We start from the raw sequence: 25313 nt of genomic DNA on the forward strand, positions 1-25313 counted from the left end.
TATGGACCCGAAGGTTTGAAGTAAACTACTCACACTTCATCGGAGAGGCTATGGTGTTGATGTAGAAGCCCTCTGTGATCGGTGCCCCCTCCGGCGGAGCTCCGGAAAAGGCTCTGTAACATCCCAAATTTTCAATTTGGAATGTTATACATTAGATCATCATGCATATCATATTTTATTTGCTTTGGGTTTTGATCCTAGAAAATTCTAAGCAACTCAAGGACCCACGGAGAGAGTTGGGGATTTCGTTATTTTCATATTTGAGTTTTTCTCAAATTTTGAGAATAGGATAATTTGATTTTATTTATTCTATCATCAATTATTTCTATTATAAAAATATGAGAGAGGGAATAAAATGACTTTCCCAAAATATAGAAATTTTGAGGATTTAATAAAAAATCAAATAGTTTTATTTAGGAGTTTTGTTGTTGTTTTTATTTGAATTAGGAAAAATGTGCGTTTTTCAAAATTGCATTTAGGGCCCAAATAAATGTTCACTTTGTCGCGCTTGATTTTAGAAGCCCGGGAAAATTTATTTCGGGATTTTTGGAGTCCGTTTAGTATTTCTTTTTATTTTTTTTCTTCCGAGCGAAAAAAAACCGGAACCGACTATGGGCCGTACTCGGCCAGGACTCCGCCTGGACCGGGCCTTTATAAGCCGGGGCAAGCCAGCCCGAAGGCCCAGCCGCCCCGAAACCCTAGCCGCGCCCAGCCCCAGCCCCACCGCCATCGCCGCCGCCGCGCTGCGCCGCCGCCGATCCGCCGTAGCCGCGCGTCGCCCGAGGTTAATGACGGGAGAAATACCCAAGGAGTTAGCAGAAAATCTTCGTGAACTATGTTTGGAAATAGTTCCGAGAGGCTATGTAGCAACGTTGGAAATTCAGTCAACTTTGATGGACAGAATCAGGGAAGCTCAAAAGACTGACAAGGAGATTGCTTCCATAAAGGAGAAAATGAAAGAAGGAAAAGCTAAAGGATTTCGTGAGGATGAGCACGATACCCTATGGTTTGAAGACAGTGTCTATGTGCCCAATGACCCGGAGATCAGGAAGTTAATTCTGCAAGAGGCCCATGATTCACCCTATTCGATTCACCCAGGGAATACCAAGATGTATCTGGATTTGAAGGATATTTTCTGGTGGACCGGAATGAAGAAAGAAATAAGCAGAGTATGTAGCAGTTTGTGATGTATGCCAGAGAGTAAAGGCAGAGCATCAGAAGCCAGCAGGATTGTTACAACCATTGCCGATACCCGAATGGAAGTGGGATAAGTTAGGCATGGATTTTATCATGGGATTGCCCAGGACTCGTTCAGGCTATGACTCGATTTGGGTTGTAGTCGATCGATTGACGAAAGTAGCTCATTTCATCCCAGTAAAGACCACTTATACCAGTGCTAAGTTGGCAAAAATATACATGACCAGAATAGTATGTCTGCATGGAGTTCCAGGAGTATCGTATCAGATAGAGGAACCCAGTTTACCTCAAAGTTCTGGAAGCAGTTGCATGAAACTTTGGGAACCAGGCTAGAATTTAGTACAACTTTTCATCCACAGACAGATGGACAGCCGAGAGAGTCAATCAGATTTTGGAGGATATGCTGAGAGCTTGTGCGCTAGATTATGGATCTAGTTGGGACGATAATTTTCCATATGCAGAGTTCTCTTACAACCAAACCAGTTTGAAGATGGCCCCTTTCGAAGCTTTGTACGGAAGGAGGTGCAGGACACCGTTGTCGTGGGACGAAGTTGGAGACCGTCAGTTGTTTGGACCTGACTTGATTAAGGAGTCTGAAAGTGAAGTTGATTCGCGATAGTCTCAAGGTAGCCCAGTCCAGACAGAAGAGTTATGCAGATTCTAAACGCAAGGAGACAGTTTACGAAGTTGGAGACAGAGCTTATCTTCGAGTATCTCCACTTCGGGGAACAAAGCGTTTTGGAGTTAAAGGGAAGTTAGCGCCACGATTTGTAGGACCATATCGAATTTTGGAGCGTATGGGAGAAGTGGCCTACAAGTTGAAATTGCCCGAAGGATTGTCAGGAATTCATGATGTGTTCCATGTTTCTCAGTTAAAGAAGTGTCACGCGGAGATGGCTGACATACCATTGAGAGACACAGTGCCTTTGGAAACTATTCAGTTGGATAATGATTTGACCTACGAGGAGAAACCAGTTAAGATCCTCGAGTTTGCCAGTCGAGTTACTCGCAGCAAAGTTATCAAGTTTTGCAAGGTCCAGTGGAGCCACCACACGGAGGATGAAGCCACCTGGGAACGAGAGGAAGATTTGCTCAAAGACCACCCTCACCTATTTTCTAGCCAACCCGAATCTCGAGTGCGAGATTCATCTTAAGGGGGGTAGGTTTGTAACATCCCAAATTTTCAATTTGGAATGTTATACATTAGATCATCATGCATAACATATTTTATTTGCTTTGGGTTTTGATCCTAGAAAATTCTAAGCAACTCAAGGACCCACGGAGAGAGTTGGGGATTTCGTTATTTTCATATTTGAGTTTTTCTCAAATTTTGAGAATAGGATCATTTGATTTTATTTATTCTATCATCAATTATTTCTATTACAAAAATATGAGAGAGGGAATAAAATGACTTTCCCAAAATATAGAAATATTGAGGATTTAATAAAAAAATCAAATAGTTTTATTTCGGAGTTTTTTTGTTGTTTTTATTTGAATTAGGAAAAATGCGCGTTTTTCAAAATTGCATTTAGGGCCCAAATAAATGTTCACTTTGTCGGGCTTGATTTTAGAAGCCCGGGAAAATTTATTTCGGGATTTTTGGAGTCCGTTTAGTATTTCTTTTTATTTTTTTCTTCCGAGCGAAAAAAAACGGAACCAACTATGGGCCGTACTTGGCCAGGACTCCGCCTGGCCGAGGCCTTTATAAGCCGGGGCAAGCCAGCCTGAAGGCCCAGCCGCCCCGAAACCCTAGCCGCGCCCAGCCCCAGCCCCGCCGCCGCCGCTGCGCTGCGCCGCTGCCGATCTGCCGGAGCCGCGCGTCGCCCGAGGTTCGCCGCACCTCGAAATCCGTGCCGTTTAAAATAAAATTCCGTTCGTCGTTTTTCTTTTTCTTCGGATTTTTCCGCGGTTATTTTCTCATCGCGATTTCTGATCCGATTTTCGTTTTAGTTTAACTTTTCGCTCGTTTATCGGAATCAGGCGATTCAAGCGCCTGAAGTTTCGTCTCGAAACCCTCTATCCGAATAATCAACTTAAACAAGTTTTTGCTACTGTAAAATTTGACTTAGGTTCAGATTACTAGAACAAAGTTGTTTTCTTTCGCCGTTTGACTTTCTTTGCTTCGTTCGATTTGATTCTTTTTGCTAACCGGAGTTCTTAATTCGAACCTTCTGGTTAGATCCCTTATTTGAGTTTTACCTGTGCATTAGATGAGTACTTATTGTATGCTTGTTTGTTTGCCTGCGATAGAGTACCCGGAGTGCGCCGCCTGTTACTTCGAATCGTTAGGTTTCACGGATCATCAGCAAGGCAAGTAACACTTTGATCATACCTTTTCTACAACCCAGTTTTTTTTTGCATTAGATCAATCTTCACATATTGCATGATTAGGATCTAATTAAACTGTGGGATGGGAAGTAGATGAGGTAGTACCTATTACCTGTTTATTATCAAACCTTTGGGAGTTACTTCTACGTTTGCTTATTATGCCATGCTATGCTAGTAGACGTGGATTGGGCGAGTGAAATCCATGACAGATGTGAGATTGATAATTAACGGTTTATCTAAGGTGGAAACTTAAACACACATCTGGGTGGATTGAGGCACCTGGGTATTCCAGGACATGCCTGTTTTCTTTTGGACCGCCACCCAGGCTCAAAGGGATCATGAGATTTTTCAAACTAGAAACTTCCGTGTGCAGCCACAAGCCATTATGGGCTCTGGCATAGTTGATTAAGTCGTGCGAACTCTTATAGGGTAGACTAGTAGATGTAGGGGAAAGTAGGTGTACCGGTCTATCCATCGTAAGGTGCTAGCGCTTCTGAAAGATTGTGTCTCGGTCATCCGTTTCTCAAACACCATGTAGTGCGAGAAATCCAACGGAGGCGATCGAGTCTTGTGGGGAAAAGTGCGCAAACCTCTGCAGAGTGTAACAAGCTAATCATGATTAGCCGTGTCCCCGGTTATGGACATCTTGAGTCTCTAGTATCTGGATTATCATGTGAATCTCAACATGTTACTCTAAAATTAATGTTGTTGGGTTAATGATGATGCTTAATTGGGATTGAGAATGCTGTCAACCATTCTCAATGTTTAACAACCACCATGATAGTAATTAAATTTATTCCTTTTGAAGTAGGGAAAAATTGGCTTGATGCAAAACTGTAACCATAGAGCTTTCCACCAGCCAAGTATGCATATAGTATAGCTGTTGCATTCCATTACTCTCTATGTGTTACCTTGCCAGCATATTCCATGTGCTGACCCGTTTTCGGGCTGCAACGTTAATGTTGCAGACTTTTCAGATGATGATTAAGGAGTTTTAGGTCGTGGTTCTATACTCAGTGATGCCGTTGGAGTTGATGGACTCACTTATCTTCCAAGCCTTCCGCTGTTATCGTAATTAGATGGCCTTAAGCCATATTTATTGTAATAAGTTCTCTTTTGAGACACTCGATGTAATAAGTGTGTGATTGCTACTCTGCTATAAATCCTCCGAGTACTGTGTGGTGTCAGCATTACTGATCCAGGGATGACACCGGAGCACAGAGATCAGACTGTTTGAGGTATGTATCCTAGAAGGGAGAAGGATCAAGTATGTATCCCGGCATGCGCCAAACAAGACACAAGTAAATTCATTAACAGGAGTTGTGCAGGAGGAAGTACCAGTGGTAAGGGAATTCCCTGATGTATTTCCAGAGGAGTTGCCAGGCATGCCACCGGATAGAGATATTGAGTTCTTAATTGAGCTATTGCCAGGCACAGGGCCAATATCAAAGAGACCATATAGGATGCCAGCAAAGGATTTGGTGGAAATTAAGAAACAGATTAAGGAATTACTAGATAAAGGTTACATTCGCCCAAGTTCTTCACCTTGGGGATCACCAGTACTATTAGTAGAGAAGAAGGATGGATCGTTAAGGATGGTTGTTGATTATCGAGGATTGAATGATGTAACAATCAAGAACAAGTACCCGCTACCAATGATCAATTATCTGTTTGATCGATTGCAAAGAGCTAAAGTGTTTTCCAAGATCGATTTGCGATCAGGGTACCACCAGTTGAAGATTCGAGAACAGGATATTCCGAAGACAGCTTTTACCACCAGGTATGGGCTGTATGAGTATACCGTTATGTCATTTGGTTTGACTAACACGCCTGCCTATTTTATGAACATGATGAACAAAGTGTTTATGGAGTTTTTGGATAAGTTCGTCGTAGTGTTTCGTTGATGATATCCTGGTTTATTCAAAGAATGAAGAGGAACATAAGGAGCATTTGCGTTTGGTACTTGGAAAGCTCAGAGAACATCAATTATATGCCAAGTTCAGCAAATGTGAGTTTTGGTTGAAGGAAGTAGGATTCCTCGGACACGTTATATCCGGAGAAGGTATAGCTGTTGATCCCACTAAAGTTGATACCGTGACCAAGTGGGAAGCCCCAACTACCGTTGGAGAGATCCGGAGTTTTCTTGGACTCGCAGGATACTACCGGAGGTTTATTGAAATTTTTTCAAAGATTTCGAAGCCTATGACGGAGTTGTTGAAGAAAGATACCAAGTTCAAATGGACTGAGCAGTGTGAGGCTAGTTTCCAGGAGTTGAAGAAACGCTTGGTTACCCCACCAGTGTTGATTTTGCCAGATCAGACCAAGGATTATGAGGTGTATTGCGACGCTTCACGTCGAGGACTTGGAGCAGTGCTTATGCAGGAAGGGAGAGTTGTTTCATATGCCTCAAGACAACCTAAGCCCCATGAGTTGAATTACGCTACGCATGATTTGGACTTAGCAGCCGTAGTGCATGCCTTGAAGACATGGAGACATTTCCTCATCGGAAATCATTGTGAGGTATACACGGATCATAAGAGTTTGAAGTACATTTTCACACATAAGGAGTTGAACCTCAGACAAAGGAGATGGTTGGAGCTCATCAAGGATTATGATATGAAATTGCATTATCATCCCGGGAAGGCTAATGTAGTAGCTGATGCATTAAGCCGCAAGAGCCATGTCAATACGTTAATGACGGGAGAAATACCCAAGGAGTTAGCAGAAAATCTTCCTGAACTATGTTTGGAAATAGTTCCGAGAGGCTATGTAGCAACGTTGGAAATTCAGTCAACTTTGATGGACAGAATCAGGGAAGCTCAGAAGACTGACAAGGAGATTGCTTCCATAAAGGAGAAAATGAAAGAAGGAAAAGCTAAAGGATTTCGTGAGGATGAGCACGATACCCTATGGTTTGAAGACCGTGTCTATGTGCCCAATGACCCGGAGATCAGGAAGTTAATTCTGCAAGAGGTCCATGATTCACCCTATTCGATTCACCCAGGGAATACCAAGATGTATCTGGATTTGAAGGATATTTTCTGGTGGACCGGAATGAAGAAAGAAATAAGCAGAGTATGTAGCAGTTTGTGATGTATGCCAGAGAGTAAAGGCAGAGCATCAGAAGCCAGCAGGATTGTTACAACCATTGCCGATACCCGAATGGAAGTGGGATAAGTTAGGCATGGATTTTATCATGGGATTGCCCAGGACTCGTTCAGGCTATGACTCGATTTGGGTTGTAGTCGATCGATTGACGAAAGTAGCTCATTTCATCCCAGTAAAGACCACTTATACCAGTGCTAAGTTGGCAAAAATATACATGACCAGAATAGTATGTCTGCATGGAGTTCCAGGAGTATCGTATCAGATAGAGGAACCCAGTTTACCTCAAAGTTCTGGAAGCAGTTGCACGAAACTTTGGGAACCAGGCTAGAATTCAGTTCAGCTTTTCATCCGCAGACAGATGGACAGACCGAGAGAGTCAATCAGATTTTGGAGGATATGCTGAGAGCTTGTGCGCTAGATTATGGATCTAGTTGGGACGATAATTTTCCATATGCAGAGTTCTCTTACAACCAAACCAGTTTGAAGATGGCCCCTTTCGAAGCTTTGTACGGAAGGAGGTGCAGGACACCGTTGTCGTGGGACGAAGTTGGAGACCGTCAGTTGTTTGGACCTGACTTGATTAAGGAGTCTGAAAGTGAAGTTGATTCGCGATAGGCTCAAGGTAGCCCAGTCCAGACAGAAGAGTTATGCAGATTCTAAACGCAAGGAGACAGTTTACGAAGTTGGAGACAGAGCTTATCTTCGAGTATCTCCACTTTGGGGAACAAAGCGTTTTGGAGTTAAAGGGAAGTTAGCGCCACGATTTGTAGGACCATATCGAATTTTGGAGCGTATGGGAGAAGTGGCCTACAAGTTGAAATTGCCCGAAGGATTGTCAGGAATTCATGATGTGTTCCATGTTTCTCAGTTAAAGAAGTGTCACGCGGAGATGGCTGACATACCATTGAGAGACACATTGCCTTTGGAAACTATTCAGTTGGATAACGATTTGACCTACGAGGAGAAACCAGTTAAGATCCTCGAGTTTGCCAGCCGAGTTACTCGCAGCAAAGTTATCAAGTTTTGCAAGGTCCAGTGGAGCCACCACACGGAGGATGAAGCCACCTGGGAACGAGAGGAAGATTTGCTCAAAGACCACCCTCACCTATTTTCTAGCCAACCCGAATCTCGAGGGCGAGATTCATCTTAAGGGGGGTAGGTTTGTAACATCCCAAATTTTCAATTTGGAATGTTATACATTAGATCATCATGCATATCATATTTTATTTGCTTTGGGTTTTGATCATAGAAAATTCTAAGCAACTCAAGGACCCACGGAGAGAGTTGGGGATTTCGTTATTTTCATATTTGAGTTTTTCTCAAATTTTGAGAATAGGATCATTTAATTTTATTTATTCTATCATCAATTATTTCTATTACAAAAATATGAGAAAGGGAATAAAATGACTTTCCCAAAATATAGAAATATTGAGGATTTAATAAAAAAATCAAATAGTTTTATTTCGGAGTTTTTTTGTTGTTTTTATTTGAATTAGGAAAAATGCGCGTTTTTCAAAATTGCATTTAGGGCCCAAATAAATGTTCACTTTGTCGGGCTTGATTTTAGAAGCCCGGGAAAATTTATTTCGGGATTTTTGGAGTCCGTTTAGTATTTCTTTTTATTTTTTTCTTCCGAGCGAAAAAAAACGGAACCGACTATGGGCTGTACTCGGCCAGGACTCCGCCTGGCCGGGGCCTTTATAAGCCGGGGCAAGCCAGCCCGAAGGCCCAACCGCCCCGAAACCCTAGCCGCGCCCAGCCCCAGCCCCGCCGCCGCCGCCGCGCTGCGCCGCTGCCGATCTGCCGGAGCCGCGCGTCGCCCGAGGTTCGCCGCACCTCGAAATCCGTGCCGTTTAAAAAAAAATTCCGTTCGTCGTTTTTCTTTTCGTCGGATTTTTCCGCGGTTATTTTTTGATCGCGATTTCTGATCCGATTTTCGTTTTAGTTTAACTTTTCGCTCGTTTATCGGAATCAGGCGATTCAAGCGCCTGAAGTTTCGTCTCGAAACCCTCTATCCGAATAATCAACTTAAACAAGTTTTTACTACTGTAAAATTTGACTTAGGTTCAGATTACTAGAACGAAGTTGTTTTCTTTCGCCGTTTGACTTTCTTTGCTTCGTTCGATTTGATTCTTTTTGCTAACCGGAGTTCTTAAGTTGAACCTTCTGGTTAGATCCCTTATTTGAGTTTTACCTGTGCATTAGATGAGTACTTATTGTATGCTTGTTTGTTTGCCTGCGATAGAGTACCCGGAGTGCGCCGCCTGTTACTTCGAATCGTTAGGTTTCACGGATCATCAGCAAGGCAAGTAACACTTTGATCATACCTTTTCTACAACCCAGTTTTTTTGCATTAGATCAATCTTCACATATTGCATGATTAGGATCTAATTAAACTGTGGGATGGGAAGTAGATGAGGTAGTACCTATTACCTGTTTATTATCAAACCTTTGGGAGTTACTTCTACGTTTGCTTATTATGCCATGATATGCTAGTAGACGTGGATTGGGCGAGTGAAATCCATGACAGATGTGAGATTGATAATTAACGGTTTATCTAAGGTGGAAACTTAAACACACATCTGGGTGGATTGAGGCACCTGGGTATTCCAGGACATGCCTGTTTTCTTTTGGACCGCCACCCAGGCTCAAAGGGATCATGAGATTTTTCAAACTAGAAACTTCCGTGTGCAGCCACAAGCCATTATGGGCTCTGGCATAGTTGATTAAGTCGTGCGAACTCTTATAGGGTAGACTAGCAGATGTAGGGGAAAGTAGGTGTACCGGTCTATCCATCGTAAGGTGCTAGCGCTTCTGAAAGACTGTGTCTCGGTCATCCGTTTCTCAAACACCATGTAGTGCGAGAAATCCAACGGAGGCGATCGAGTCTTGTGGGGAAAAGTGCGCAAACCTCTGCAGAGTGTAACAAACTAATCATGATTAGCCGTGTCCCCGGTTATGGACATCTTGAGTATCTAGTATCTGGATTATCATGTGAATCTCAACATGTTACTCTAAAATTAATGTTGTTGGGTTAATGATGATGCTTAATTGGGATTGAGAATGCTGTCAACCATTCTCAATGTTTAACAACCACCATGATAGTAATTAAATTTATTCCTTTTGAAGTAGGGAAAAATTGGCTTGATGCAAAACTGTAACCATAGAGCTTTCCACCAGCCAAATATGCATATAGTATAGATGTTGCATTCCATTACTCTCTATGTGTTACCTTGCCAGCATATTCCATGTGCTGACCCGTTTTCGGGCTGCAACGTTAATGTTGCAGACTTTTCAGACGACGATTAAGGAGTTTTAGGTCGTGGTTCTATACTCAGTGATGCCGTTGGAGTTGATGGACTCACTTATCTTCCAAGCCTTCCGCGGTTATCGTAATTAGATGGCCTTAAGCCATATTTATTGTAATAAGTTCTCTTTTGAGACACTCGATGTAATAAGTGTGTGATTGCTACTCCGCTATAAATCCTCCGAGTACTGTGTGGTGTCAGCATTACTGATCCAGGGATGACACCGGAGCACAGAGATCAGACTGTTTGAGGTCTGGTCGCTACAGGCTCGAAGATGGGATCTCATGGATACAGAAAGTTACGGCGGTGGAATTAGGGCTTTGGCTCCGTATCTGGTAGTTTGGGGGTACGTAGGTATATATAGGAGGAAGGAGTACATCGGTCGAGCAATGTGGGCCCCACGAGGGTGGAGGGTGCGCCTGGGGGGGGGGGGTAGGCGCACCCCCTACCTCGTGCCTTCCTGGTTGATGTCTTGACGTAGGGTCCAATTCCTCTAGATCATGTTCGTTCCGAAAATCACATTCCTGAAGGTTTCATTCCGTTTGGACTCCGTTTGGACTCCGTTTGATATTCTTTTTCTACGAAACTCTGAAATAGGCAAAAAACAGCAATTCTGGGCTCGGCCTCCGGTTAATAAGTTAGTCCCAAAAATAATATATAAGTGTATAATAAAGCCCAATAATGTCCAAAACAGGATATAATATAGCATGGAACAATAAAAAATTATATAAATACCCGGTACTCCGAAAAATACCCGGATCACTTAGAACCTTTTCGATGTCCGAATATAGCCTTCCAATATATGAATCTTTACCTCTCGACCATTTCGAGACTCCTCGTCATGTCCGTGATCTCATCCGGGACTCCGAACAAACTTCGGTCATAAAATCACATAACTCATAATACAAATCGTCATCGAACATTAAGCATGCGGACCCTACGGGTTCGAGAACTATGTAGACATGACCGAGACACATCTCTGGTCAATAACCAATAGCGTAACCTAGATGCTCATATTGGCTCCTACATATTATGCGAAGATCTTTATCGGTCAAACCGCGTAACAACATACGTTGTTCCCTTTGTTATCGGTATGTTACTTGCCCGAGATTCGATCGTCGGTATCATCATACCTAGTTCAATCTCATTACCGGCAAGTCTCTTTACTCGTTCTGTAATGCATCATCCCGCAACTAACTCATTAGTTACATTGCTTGCAAGGCTTATAGTGATGTGCATTACCGAGAGGGCCCAGAGATAGCTCTCCGATACTCGGAGTGAAAAAACCTAATCTCGATCTATGCCAACTCAACAAACACCATCAGAGACACCTATAGAGCATCTTTATAATCACCCAATTACGTTGTGACGTTTGATAGCACACAAGGTGTTCCTCCAGTATTCAGGAGTTGCATAATCTCATAGTCAGAGGAACATGTATAAGTCATGAAGAAAGTAATAGCAATAAAACATTATGCTAAGCTAACGGATGGGTCTTTTCCATCACATCATTCTCCTAATGATGTGATCCCGTTCATCAAGTGACAACACATGTCTATGGTTAGGAAACTTAACCATCTTTGATTAATGAGCTAGTCAAGTAGAGGCATACTAGGGACACTCTGTTTTGTCTATGTATTCACACATGTACTAAGTTTCCCGTTAATACAATTCTAGCATGAATAATAAAAATTTAGCATGATATAAGGAAATATAAATAACGACCTTATTATTGTCTCTAGGGCATATTTCCTTCAGTCTCCCACTTGCACTAGAGTCAATAATCTAGTTCACATCATCATGTGATTTAACACCAATAATTCACATCTTTATGTGATTAGTTCACATCTCCATGTGACTAACACACAAAGGGTTTACTAGAGTCAATAATCTAGTTCACATCGCTATGTGATTAACACCCAAAGAGTACTAAGGTGTGATCATGTTTTGCTTGTGAGAGAAGTTTAGTCAACGGGTCTGCCACATTGAGAGCCGTATGTATTTTGCAATTTTTCTACGTCTACAATGTCTGCACGGAGCTACTCTAGCTAACTGCTCCCACTTTCAATATGTATCCAGATTGAGACTTAGAGTCATCCGGAATAGTGTCAAAGCTTGCATCAACGTAACCCTTTACGATGAACTTTTTGTCACCTCCATAACCGAGAAACATATCCTTATTCCACTAAGGATAATTTCGACCGTTGTCCAGTGATCCACTCCTGGATCACTGTTGTACCCTCTTGCCAAACTCATGGTAAGGTACACAATAGGTCTGGTACACATCATAGCATACTTTATAGAACCTATGACTGAGGCATAGGGAATGACTTTTCATTCTCTTTCTATTTTCTGCCGTGGTCAGGTTTTGAGTCTTTACTCAACTTCACACCTTGCAACACAGGAAAGAACTCCTTCTTTGACTGTTCCATTTTGAACTACTTCAAAAAAATTTGTCAAGGTATGTACTCATTGAAAAAACTTATCAAGCGTCTTGATCTATATCTATAGATCTTGATGCTTAATATGTAAGCAGCTTCATGATGTCTACTACACAACTTTATTCTTGTAGACACGTGTTGGGCCTCCAAGCACAGAATTTTCCCTCAAGTGGATGACCTAAGGTTTATCAATCCGTGAGAGGTGTTGGATGAAGATGGTCTCTCTCAAACGACCCTGCAACCAAATACAAGAAATCTCTTGTGTCCCCAACACACCCAATACAATGGCAAATTGTATAGGTGCACTAGTTCGGTGAAGAGATGGTGATAAAAGTGTAATATGGATGGTAGAAATACATTTTTATAATCTGAATAAATAAAAACAGCAAGGTAGCAAATAGTAAACAGGCACAAAAACGGTATTGCAATGCTAAAAAATGAGGCCTAGGGTTCGTACTTTCGCTAGTGCAATCTCTCAACACTGCTAATATAGTTGGATCATATAATTATCCCTCAAAGTGCAACAAAGAATCACTCCCGAGTTCCTATTAGCGGAGAACAAAAGATAGAAGTTATTTGTAGGGTACGAGACCACCTCAAATCTATTCTTTCCGCATGATCTATTCAAGAGTTCGTACTAAAATAACGCAACGCTATTTTTTCCGTTCGATCTATCCTAGAGTTCGTACTAGAATAACACCAGAGCATATTCATATTCATTATACTCAATCCACACAAAGAACTACAAAGAGACCCCAAAGTTTGTATCGGAGAAAAGATAAAAAAACGTGCATCAACCCCTATGCATAGATTACCCCAATATCACCGCGGGAATCCGCAAGTTGAATGCTATAACGTATATCAAGTGAATAAATATGATACCCATTTGCCACCTCAAGTATTCATACCACAAGACATACATCATGTATTCTCAAATCTGAATATTCAATCCGACAAGACAAAACTTCAAAGGGTAAAGATTCAATTCATCACAACAAGAGTATAGAGGGGAGAAACATCATATGATCCGACTACATTAACAAAGCCCATGATATAGATCACGAGAGAGAGAGAGAGAGAGATTAAACACATAGCTACTGGTACAAACCCTCAGCCCCGAGGGTGGACTACTCCCTCCTCATCGTGGTGGCTGCCGGGATGATGAAGATGGCCACCGGAGATGATTCCCCCTCCGGTAGGGTGCCGAAACGGGTCTAGATTGGTTTTCGGTGGCTACACAGGCTTGTAGCGGCGGAACTTCTGATCTAGGTTAACCCCGAAGGGTCTCGGAATATTTGGGAATTTATAGTGCAAATAAGGGGTATGGGAGGCCACCGAGGTGGACACAACCCACCTGGGTGCGCCAGGGGGCCCTAGCACGCTCTGGTGGGTTTTGCCCCCCTCGGGGCACCCCCAGGTGCTGCTCTATCCCATCGGGAGTCTTGTGGCCCATAAAAAATCCACAAAAAGTTTCGTGGTGTTTGGACTCCGTTTGATATTTATTTTCTGTGATGTAAAAAACAAGCAAAAAGCCAGCAACTGACACTGGGCACTGGGTCAATAGGTTAGTCCCAAAAAATGATATAAAGTTTCTATAAAATGATTGTAAAACATCCAAGAATGATAAAATAACAACATGAATACTTCATAAATTATAGATACGTTGGAGATGTATCACTTCACCGAGGTCTTTCTTTGAAAAACTCCTTTCAAATACTCCTTTATGCTTTCCAAAAAATTCTACATCATTTCTGATCAACAATATGTCATTCACATATACTTATCAGAAAGGCTATAGTGCTCCCACTCTCTTTCTTGTAAATACAGGCTTCACCAAAAGTCTGTATAAAACCATATTCTTTGATCACCTTATCAACGCGTATATTCCAACTCCGAGATGCTTGCACCAGTCCATAGATGGATCGCTGGAGCTTGCACACTTTGTTAGCACCTTTAGGATTGACAAAACCTTCTTGTTTCATCATATACAATTCTTCTTTAAGAAATCCATTAAGGAATGTAGTTTTGACATCCATTTGCCAGATTTCATAAAATGTGGCAATTGCTAACATGATTCGGACAGACTTAAGCATCGCTACGAGTGAGAAAATCTTATCGTAGTCAACACCTTGTAGATAGTAACACTACTATCAGCGTCCATCTTCCTCTTGAAGATCCATTTATTCTCAATGGCTCACCGATCATCGGGCAAGTCAATCAAAGTCCATACTTTGTTCTCATACATGGATCCCATCTCAGATTTCATGGCCTCAAGCCATTTCGCGGAATCTGGGCTCATCATCGCTTCCTCATAGTTTGTAGGTTCGTCATGGCCTAGTAACATGACTTCTAGAACAGGATTACCATACCACTCTAGTGCGGACCGTACTCTGGTTGACCTGTGAGGTTCGGTAGTAACTTGATCTGAAGTTTCATGATCATCATCATTAGCTTCCTCACTAATTGGTGTAGGAGTCACTGGAACTGATTTATGTGATGAACTACTTTCCAATTTGGGAGAAGGTACAATTACCTCATCAAGTTCTACATTCTCTATAAAGGATCCATTCTTAGCAACGCATATCTTGCCTGAGGATCTATGATAGAAGGTGTACCCAATAGTTTCCTTTGGGTATCCTATGAAGTCGCATTTCTCCAATTTGGGTTCGATCTTATCAGGTTGAAGATTTTTCACATAAGCATCACAACCCCAAACTTTAAGTAACGACAGCTTAGGTTTCTTGCTAAACCACAGTTCATATGGTGTCGTCTCAACGGATTTAGATGGTGCCCTATTTAATGTGAATGCAACTGTCTCTAATGTATAACCCCAAAACGATAATGGTAAATCGGGAAGAGACGTCATAGATCGCACCATATCCAATAAAGTACAGTTACGACGTTTGGACACACCATTATGGTGTGGTGTTCCAGGTGGCATGAGTTGTGAAATTTATTCCACATTGTTTTAGATGAAGGCCAAACTCATAACTCAAATATTCACCTCCACGATCAGATCGTAGAAATTTTTATTTTCTTGTTACGATGATTTCCACTTCACTCTGAAATTCTTTGAACTTTTCAAATGTTTCAGACTTGTGTTTCATTAAGTAGATATATGTGACGCCCCCGATTTGACCGTACACTAATCATACACGCAAATGGGTACGATCAAGATCAAGGACTCACGGGAAGATATCACAACACAACTCTAGACACAAATTAAAATAATACAAGCTTTATATTACAAGCTAGGGGCCTCGAGGGCTCGAATACATAAGCTCGAAAACACAAGAGTCAGCGGAAGCAACAATATCTGAGTACAGACATGAGTTAAACAAGTTTTCCTTAAGAAGGCTAGCACAAAAGCATCATCGATCGAAAAGGCAAGGTCTCCTGCCTGGGAGCCTCCTAACTACTCCTAGTCGTCTGCGGTCTTCACATAGTAGTAGGCATCCTCCGGGTAGTAGTAGTCATCAGTGGCATCGTCTGGCTCCTGGGATCCGTCATCTGGTCGCAACAATTGGGTATGGAGGAAAAGAAGTAGCAAAGCAACCGTGAGTACTCATCCAAAGTACTCGCAAGACTTACATCAGATCTAAACTAAGTATGCATCTGTATCAAAGGAATGGGTTGTATCTATGGACTAAACTGCAGAATGCCAGAAGGGAAGGGGAAAGCCTAGCCTATTGAAGACTAGCATCTTCTGGAAACCACCATCTTGCAGCAACAGGAGGGAGTAGAGTAGCATAAAGTAAAGTAGCAATAATGTTATCAACCTCGGCCAGAGATCCTTTCTCGACTCCTTGCAAGAAAGCAATCCCAGAGCCATACTATCCAAGTGTCAACACATTCCAAATCTCATCACCATCCAGTTCTGATCACAAGTATCCAGTTCTAGTTGTATCGATCAGGATACAACTCCAAGTGTCCATTACCGTAGGACAGGCTATCAATAGATGTTTTCTTCCCTGCAGGGGTGCACCAACTTACCCACCACGCTCGATTAACTCCGGCCGGACACACTTTCCTAGGTCATTCCCGGCCTCGGCCAAACAATACGCCGCAACCCGACCTAGGCTTAATAGAGAGGCCAGCACGCCGGACTAATCCTATGCCCCCAGGGTTCATGGGCCATCGCCCCGGGAACTCCTGCACGTTGCGTGGGCGGCCGGTGAGCAGACCTAGCTACCTCCTTCAACAAGGCAGGAGCTTACGCAGTCCAACCCGGTGCGCGCCGCTCAGTCGCTGACGTCTATTAAGCTTCGGCTGATGTATACGACGCAGAACGGCCATAGTATGCCCACGTGATGGTTAGTGCTATCAGGCCAGAGGCCCCTCAGATCAAATATCCAAATCGTAGTGGATTAGGAGCACGCGGTAACGAGCAGAGACTCACGATCGATGTGACCCCGTCGCCCCGTCTCGAGTACTTGCGGCAAGGGCTAAGAATGCCCGGCCACGCCTCGTAAGTATCTCGCGGGCACCTTCCAGGTCAACCCGACTCCACATCACTCGCTATTAAGCTCGCGCGGGTAACCCTCAGGGCCGACCCATCTTTAGTAACATGGCTCCGTGCAAAGTCATAGTAACCATAGTAACTGTGTGTCTAACACCAAGGGGAAAACCCGAGGAATCACCCCCGGTGAATTCCACTCGATGTTGTCATCAAGGTGAACGTAAGAGGATCCACCCTCGAGGTTCACATTTGATGGGTTGCACGACAGAGCCGTAACGGAAGTGGTTAAGGAGGAAATCACCCTCGATGACCTCGACCGTATAACTACACTACAGAGATCTCATCAGGAGTGATGTAAGAGGTTCCACCCTCGGCACTCGATGGTAACTCTGTAGAGTTGTACAACTAGGGGGGGTGATGTGCGGTGTCGGGGCCTGGACGTCGATCACATTGATCGAGTCATCGAACATAAAGCAGGGCAACTAGGACAAGGTGGGGGTCACTGATGGATCACTAACCAACCTATACTAAGCAGTTTAGGATAAGCAGGTAAGGTATAAAAGCAGGTAACAACAACAGGCTATGCATCAGAGTAGGATCATACAGAAAGCAGTAGCAGTTCTAATGCAAGCATGAGAGGGAAAGAAATGGGCGATATTGGAATGCTCAAGGGGGGTTTGCTTGCCAGGTAGCTCTGGCAAGGAGGGGTCGTTGTCGACGTAGTCGATCACAGGGACATCAACAACGGTCTCGGGGTCTACCGGAGAGAAGAGGGGGAAGAAACAGTAAATAGAGAGCAAACAGATACATGACAAGACAATAAGCGGTGCTAGGGGTGTTCTAACGCAGTGTTATACGATACCGACAAAGGGGGGAAACATCCGGGAAAGTTTTCCCGAAGTTAGGCATTTTCGGACAGATGAAACGGAGGGGGACGGTTGCAGGTTTGCTATGCTAGGGACGTGTGGCGGACGAACGGGTTGCGTATCCGGGTTCGTCTCGTTGTTCTGAGCAACTTTCATGTACAAAGTTTTTCCATCCGAGCTACGGTTTATTTTCTACGAATTTCCAAAGTTTTAACAATATTCTGGAATCAGTATTAATTCGAAATTAAAAAGTTAAAATGCTATGTGCACCCAGATCTGTGTACACAAAGGTGTACCAGAGGGTGACATGTGGGTCCAGGGGGTCCAGTTGACCAGTCAAAGTTTGACTGGTCAACAGGGGGTGGGGCCCACCTGTCATACTGCCTAGTTAACTAACAGTTTTAGTTACACTAATTAGGTAGTTAACAGGTTGATTAACAGGATTAATTAGGTTAATTAAACATAATTACTTAAGTTAATTAATTAATTAATATTTTTATTTATTAATATTTTTAAAATTCTCTCTCTTTTTTAAACATTATGGGGGCTGGGCCCCATGGCCCAGTGGCACAAGGCCATAGCGGGCGCGAGGGTTAACGGGGCTACAGGCACGGGCGCCACGGGCGTGGCGCCGGATGCGGCCGCGGGCGACGGCGACCAGGCGGAGTTGCAGCGAGCGGCCGGGCCGGTGAGATGGAGCAGGGCGAGGCCCAACGAGTGGTGGCCGATGCGGCAGAGGCGGGGCGAACTGCAGCGGCGGGCGACGGACGGCGGCGGCAGAGGAGCTGGCGACGCAGGGAGCGGCGCCGCGAGTGGGTGCCAGCGGGGGCGAGGCTGGGCGTGCGGGCAAGAGTGGCCAGAGGCGCGTGCGGGCATGAGCTCCGACGGTGTCGTGCACAACGGAGACGGCGGCCTACGGCGTCAAATCGTAAAGGGGGGAAGGGGGATCGTTGCGGTTGCTCACATGGAGCGCAGGGGCGAGCTCGGAGCATGCCGGGGAAGTGCTCGGGGAGGCCGGCGGTGCGGTGGTCCGGCGAGGTGGCTCCGGGCGCCGCGGCGGTGCCAAGGCGTTGGCGTGCGCCTGCATCATGGAAGGGCAGCGGTGCTGAAGGAGCGCGAGCGGATGGGAGGTCGGGCGTCGAGGACGGCCGCTCGCGCCAGGGAGCCCGCCATCCGGAGCGGCGGCGTGGCGTGGTCGGGGGGATCGCCCGTCGATCCAGAAACGGTGCGGGGAGAGGGAGGAGTGGGGAGTGGGGGAACGAGGGGGAGTTGGGGATTGGGATGGGACGGGAGGAGCTAGGGTTAGTAGCGGGGGTGTGGGCTGGGCGAGGCCCAGAGGACAGGGAGGTTGTGGCCCTTTTACAAGTGGGCCAAAATGTATAGGGTCATCATTTTTTTAATAAAATGGCTACTGTTTTAAACAGTTTGGGCATTAAAACATTTTACAAAAAGGTTGGTTCACCACCAATATTAACAAGTGAAGATTTGCCACATGATGAACACTTTTGTTTTCATGTTTGACAAGTTTCTCAATTTTGACTATAGATTTGAAGTTGAATTGTGTTTGAATACAAATGAGGATTAGCAACAGTAAGACTGATGACATGGCACCATCACCAGGGGATTCCTGTAGCATGATTCTCGGGGCGTTACAATATACCCATATCTGCTCAAATCATCTGTCAAGGTCAGAAAATAATGATACCCGCCGCGAGCCTCAATACTCATCGGACCGCATACATCGGTATGTATTATTTCCAATAAGTCAGTGGTTCGCTCCATTGTTCCGGAGAACGGAGTCTTAGTCATCTTGCCCATGAGGCATGGTTCACAAGCATCAAATGATTCGTAATCAAGTGATTCCAAAAGTCCATCCGCATGGAGTTTCTTCATGCGCTTTACACCAATATGACCTAAACGGCAGTGCCACTAGTATGTTGCACTATCATTATCAGCTTTGCATCTTTTGGCATCAATATTATGAATATGTGTATTACTACGATCAAGATTCAATAAACCATTCACCTTGGGTGTATGACCACAGAAGGTTCTATTCATGTAAATAGAATAACAATTATTCGTTGACTTAAATGAATAACCGTATTGCAATAAACATGATCCAATCATATTATGCTCAACGCAAACACCAAATAACATTTATTTTAGGTTCAACACTAATACCGAAGGTAAAGGGAGTGTGCGATGGTGATCTTATCAAACTTGGAATCACTTCCAACACACATCGTCATCTCGCCCTCAACTAGTATCTGTTCATTTTGTAACTCCTGTTTCAAGTTACTAATCTTAGCAACTGAACCAGTATCAAATACCCAGGGGCTACTATGAACACTAGTAAAGTACACATCAATAACATGTATATCATATATACTTTTGTTCACTTTGCCATCCTTCTTATCCGCCAAGTATTTGGGGCAGTTCTGCTTCCAGTGACCATTTCCTTTGTAGTAGAAGCACACAGTTTCAGGCTTGGGTCTAGCTTTGGGCTTCTTCATGGGTGGGGCAACTTGCTTGCCATTCTTCTTGAAGTTCCCTTTCTTTCCCTTGCCCTTTTGCTTGAAACTAGTGGTCTTGTCAACCATCAACACTCGATGCTTTTCTTGATTTCTACCTTCACCGATTTCAGCATCGCGAAGAGCTTGGGGAATCGTTTTCGTCATCCTTGCATATTATAGTTCATCACAAAGTTACAGTAACTTGGTGATAGTGACTAGAGAACTCTGTCAATCACAATCTTATTTGTAAGATTAAATCCCACTTGATTCAAGCGATTGTAGTACTCAGACATTCTGAGTACATGCTCACTGGTTGAGATGTTCTCCTCCGTCTTGTAGGCAAAATACTTGTCAGAGGTCTCATACCTCTCGACTCGGGCATGAGTCTGAAATACCAATTTCAACTCTTGGTATATCTTATATGCTCCTTGGCGCTCAAAACGTTTTTGAAGACCCGGTTCTAAGCCGTAAAGCATGGCGCACTAAACTATCAAGTAGTCATCATACCGAGCTTGCCAAACGTTCATAACGTCTGCATCTTCTCCTGCAATAGGTCCGTCAACTAGCATTGCATCAAGGACGTAATTCTTCTGTGCCGCAATGAGGATAATCCTCAGATCATGGACCCAGTCTGCATCATTGTACTACCATCTTTCAACTTATTTTTCTCTAGGAACATATCAAAAATAAAACAGGGGAGCTATACGCGAGCTATTGATCTACAACATAGATATGCAAAAACTATCAGGACTAAGTTCATGATAAATTAAAGTTCAATTAATCATATTACTTAAGAAATCCCACTTAGATAGACATCCCTCTAGTCATCTAAATGATCACATGATCCATATCAACTAAACCATGTCCGATCATCACGTGAGATGGAGTAGTTTTCAATGGTGAACATCACTATGTTGATCATATCTACTATATGATTCACGTTCGACCTTTCGGTCTCAGTGTCCCGAGGCCATATCTGCATATGCTAGGCTCATCAAGTTTAACACGAGTATTTTGCACGTGCAAAACTGGCTTGCTCCCGTTGTACGTGAACGTAGAGCTTATCACACCCGATCATTGATACGTATCCAACGTATCTATAATTTTTGATTGTTCCATGCTATTATATTATCTTTTTTGGATGTTTATGGGCTTTATTATACACTTTTATATTATTTTTGGGACTAACCTATTAACCGGAGGCCCAGCCCATTGTTGTTTTCTTGCCTATTTGAGTGTTTCGAAGAAAAGGAATATCAAACGGAGTCCAAACAGAATGAAACCTTCGGGAGAGTTATTTTTGGAATAGAAGCAACCCAGGAGACTTGGAGTAGATGTTAGGGAAGCTCCGAGCTGGCCACGAGGCAGGGAGGCGCGCCTGCCCCTGGGCGCGCCCCCATCCTCGTGGGCCCCTCATGGCTCCCCTGACCGACTTCTTTCGCCTATATATGTCCATATACCCTAAAAACATCAGAGAGCAGAATAGATCGGGAGTTCCGCCGCCATAAGCCTCCGTAGCCACCGAAAACCAATGTAGACCCATTCCGGCACCCTGTCGGAGGGGGGGGATCCCTCTTCGGTGGCCATCTTCATCATCCCGACGCTCTCCATGACGAGGAGGGAGTAGTTCTCCTTCCGGGCTGAGGGTATGTACCAGTAGCTATGTGTTTGATCTCTCTCTCTCTCTCGTGTTCTTGAGGTGATATGATCTTGATGTATCGCGATCTTTGCTATTATAGTTGGATCTTATGATGTTTCTCCCCCTCTACTCTCTTGTGATGAATTGAGTTTTCCCTTTGAAGTTGTCTTATCGGATTGAGTCTTTAAGGATTTGAGAACACTTGATGTATGTCTTGCATGTGCTTATCTGTGGTGACAATGGGATATCATGTGATCCACTTGATGTATGTTTTGGTAATCAACTTGCAAGTTCCCTCGTGAACTTATGCATAGGGGTTGGCACACGTTTTCGTCTTGACTCTCCGGCAGAAACTGTGGGGCACTCTTTGAAGTTCTTTGTGTTGGTTGAATAGACGAATCTAAGATTGTGTGATGCATATCGTATAATCATACCCACGGATACTTGAGGTAACATTGGAGTATCTAGGTGACATTAGGGTTTTGGTTGATTTGTGTCTTAAGGTGTTATTCTAGTATGAACTCTATGATAGATCGAACAGAAAGAATAACTTCGTGTTATTTTACTACGGACTCTTGAATATATCGATCAAAAAGGATAACTTTGAGGTGGTTTCATACCCTACCATAATCTCTTTGTTTGTTCTCTGCTATTAGTGACTTTGGAGTGACTCTTTGTTGCATGTTGAGGGATAGTTATATGATCCAATTATGTTATTATTGTTGAGAGGACTTGCACTAGTGAAAGTATGAACCCTAGGCCTTGTTTCAACGCATTGCAATACCATTTGTGCTCACTTTTATCATTAGTTACCTTGCTGTTTTTATATTTTCAGATTACAAAAACCTATATCTATCATTCATATTGCACTTGTATCACCATCTCTTCACCGAACTAGTGCACCTATGCAATTTACCATTGTATTGGGTGTGTTGGGGGACACAAGAGACTCTTTGTTATTTGGTTGCAGGGTTGCTTGAGAGAGACCATCTTCATCCTACACCTCCCACGGATTGATAAACCTTAGGTCATCCAGTCGAGGGAAATTTGCTACTGTCCTACAAACCTCTGCACTTGGAGGCCCAACAACGTCTACAAGAAGAAGGTTGAGTAGTAGACATCAAGCTCTTTTCTGGCGCCGTTGCCGGGGAGGTGAGTGCTTGAAGGTATATCTTTAGATCTTGCAATCGAATCTTTTAGTTTCTTTTTTTCTCACTAGTTTAATCTAATAAATAAAACTACAAAAAAATGGAATTGAGTTTGCCTCATACGCTTCATCTTTTTAATATCTTTCATGAGTATGATGGAAAGGAAAATTGTGCCAAAGTGTTAGAAGAAGAATGCATTAAAATGTTTGGCACTAAATCTTTGAATGATGAGCATGATTGAAATGTTGTTAGTATGAACTCTTTGAATATCCATAGTACTAATGATGATTGCACTAGTCTTGATGAAAATATCTCTTATAAGCATGTCGATTTTTGTGGAGTGCATAGAGTTTGCAAGTACATACCAAACAGGGAAGATAGATTTTGCAAGAGGCATAAGTATTTGGAAATTAAATGGTTGCAACAAAGGCTAGATGTTTGCGCTGAAAGTTTAAAATTTCTTCACCATACTTGTGAACTTTGCAATGAACATGGTCATTTAAATCTCTGATGCAAATTGTTTCATGATCGTATCGTGTCCAAAAATTGTGATGACTTGATTTCCCTTGCACATCATAATGAACTTAGTTTTCTCTTGGGTTATGAAGAAATGAAACGTATATCTAAGGTTATTCCAGAATTTTCCCTTGATAGAGTTCTTAATTTTGATCTAGAGGAAATTTATATGCATTGTGCGGTGAATTGCATTGAAAATCCTTATATTGCCAAGTATATAAAGAAAAGAAAACAAATAGAGGATGAAGAGAATACTAATGAAAGGGAAGATACTTCCCAATATTCTTCTATTATTTCTTATGATGAATCAGGTAACGAGGAGGAGCCTCCTATTCAACCAATCTCATCAATAAGGAGCTCCAAAAAGAGTATTGAACCCACACATGATGTGAAGAAGAAAAATAAAAGACGGAGAAGCAAAGGTAAAAATGTATCCCTCCCAAATGATGTTGCTCCTATTACTCATTGTGATGATGATAATTGTTATACTATTGGTGCTATCCATACTATTAATGATGAGAGTGATTATGCTTATGATATGAAAAGGCCCAAGCTTGGGGATGCTATGTTTGATGAGAATGGCATGTTTGAGAATGTATTTTCTGCAATTAATGTTAGTCTGAAGCTTGGGGATGCTATTTTTAATGAAGATGATATTTGTAGTCTCCCAAGTTTTGATATGCAAATTTATTATGATGATAGCATGCCCCTACTTATGATGATTATATTGATGAAAGTGGGTTTGGAAGAGTGTCAACTTTAGGAAGTAATGATCCCACTATTTTGGAGGATGTTGAATCTTATTGTGATAATTATGAAAGTGGATTTGGAGAGGTCATGACTTTATTTAGTAATGGTTCCACTATCTTGGAAGAGGTTTCAATTGATTATGATGAGAACAAAGTTGCTACCTATGATGATTATTGTGATGCCACTTATGCTATAAAAAGTAGTGATGATTATATTTATAAAACTTGTCATGATTATGATTACCCTTTTTCTGAACATTACTCCTTTAATGTGGAAACAATTTATAGTATTCGAGTTTCCTATGATACTCCCACTATTCCGAATGAGAAGAATTTTGCTTATGTGGAGAGTAATAAAATCTCTATGCTTGTAGATCATGAAAAGAATGATTTATGTGATAGTTATATTTTTTAATTAATTCATGAAGCTAATGAAAATTATTATGAGGGATGAATATATGCTTGTATGAATTGCAATAATATCAAGTTTCCTCTCTATGTGCTTAAAGTTTTGAAGTTATGCTTGTTTTGCCTTCCTATGCTAATTGATTATTGTTCCCATAAGTTGTTTGCTCACATAATCCCTATGCATAGGAAGTGGGTTAGAGTTAAATGTGTTAGTAATATGCTTCATGATCCTCTCTTTATGTTTAAATTCTTATCTTTTATGTGAGCATCATTGAAATCATCATGCCTAGCTAGGGGCGTTAAATGATAGCGCTTGTTGGGAGGCAACCCAACTTCATTTTTGTTATTTGCTTTTTTCTCCTGTTTAGCAATAAATAATTTATCTAGCCTCTGTTATGATTGAGTTTTTATGATTTTAATTAGTGTTTGTGCCAAGTAGAACCTTTGGGAAGACTTGGGGAAAGTCTCTGCGATCTTGCTGTAAAAAACAGAAACTTTAGCGCTCACGAGATTTGCTTCCATTTTTTATTGTAGAGTGCTATTAAGTTGATTTTTTGCAGATTATTAATAGACAAATTCCTCAGGTCCACCAATTTATTTTATAATTTTATGAGTTCCATAAGTATACGTTTG

The sequence above is a fragment of the Triticum urartu genome, chromosome 2A (assembly GCF_056163025.1).
Source record: "Triticum urartu cultivar PI428250 chromosome 2A, HENAU_Tu73, whole genome shotgun sequence".
In the NCBI taxonomy this organism is placed as follows: Eukaryota; Viridiplantae; Streptophyta; class Magnoliopsida; order Poales; family Poaceae; genus Triticum; species Triticum urartu.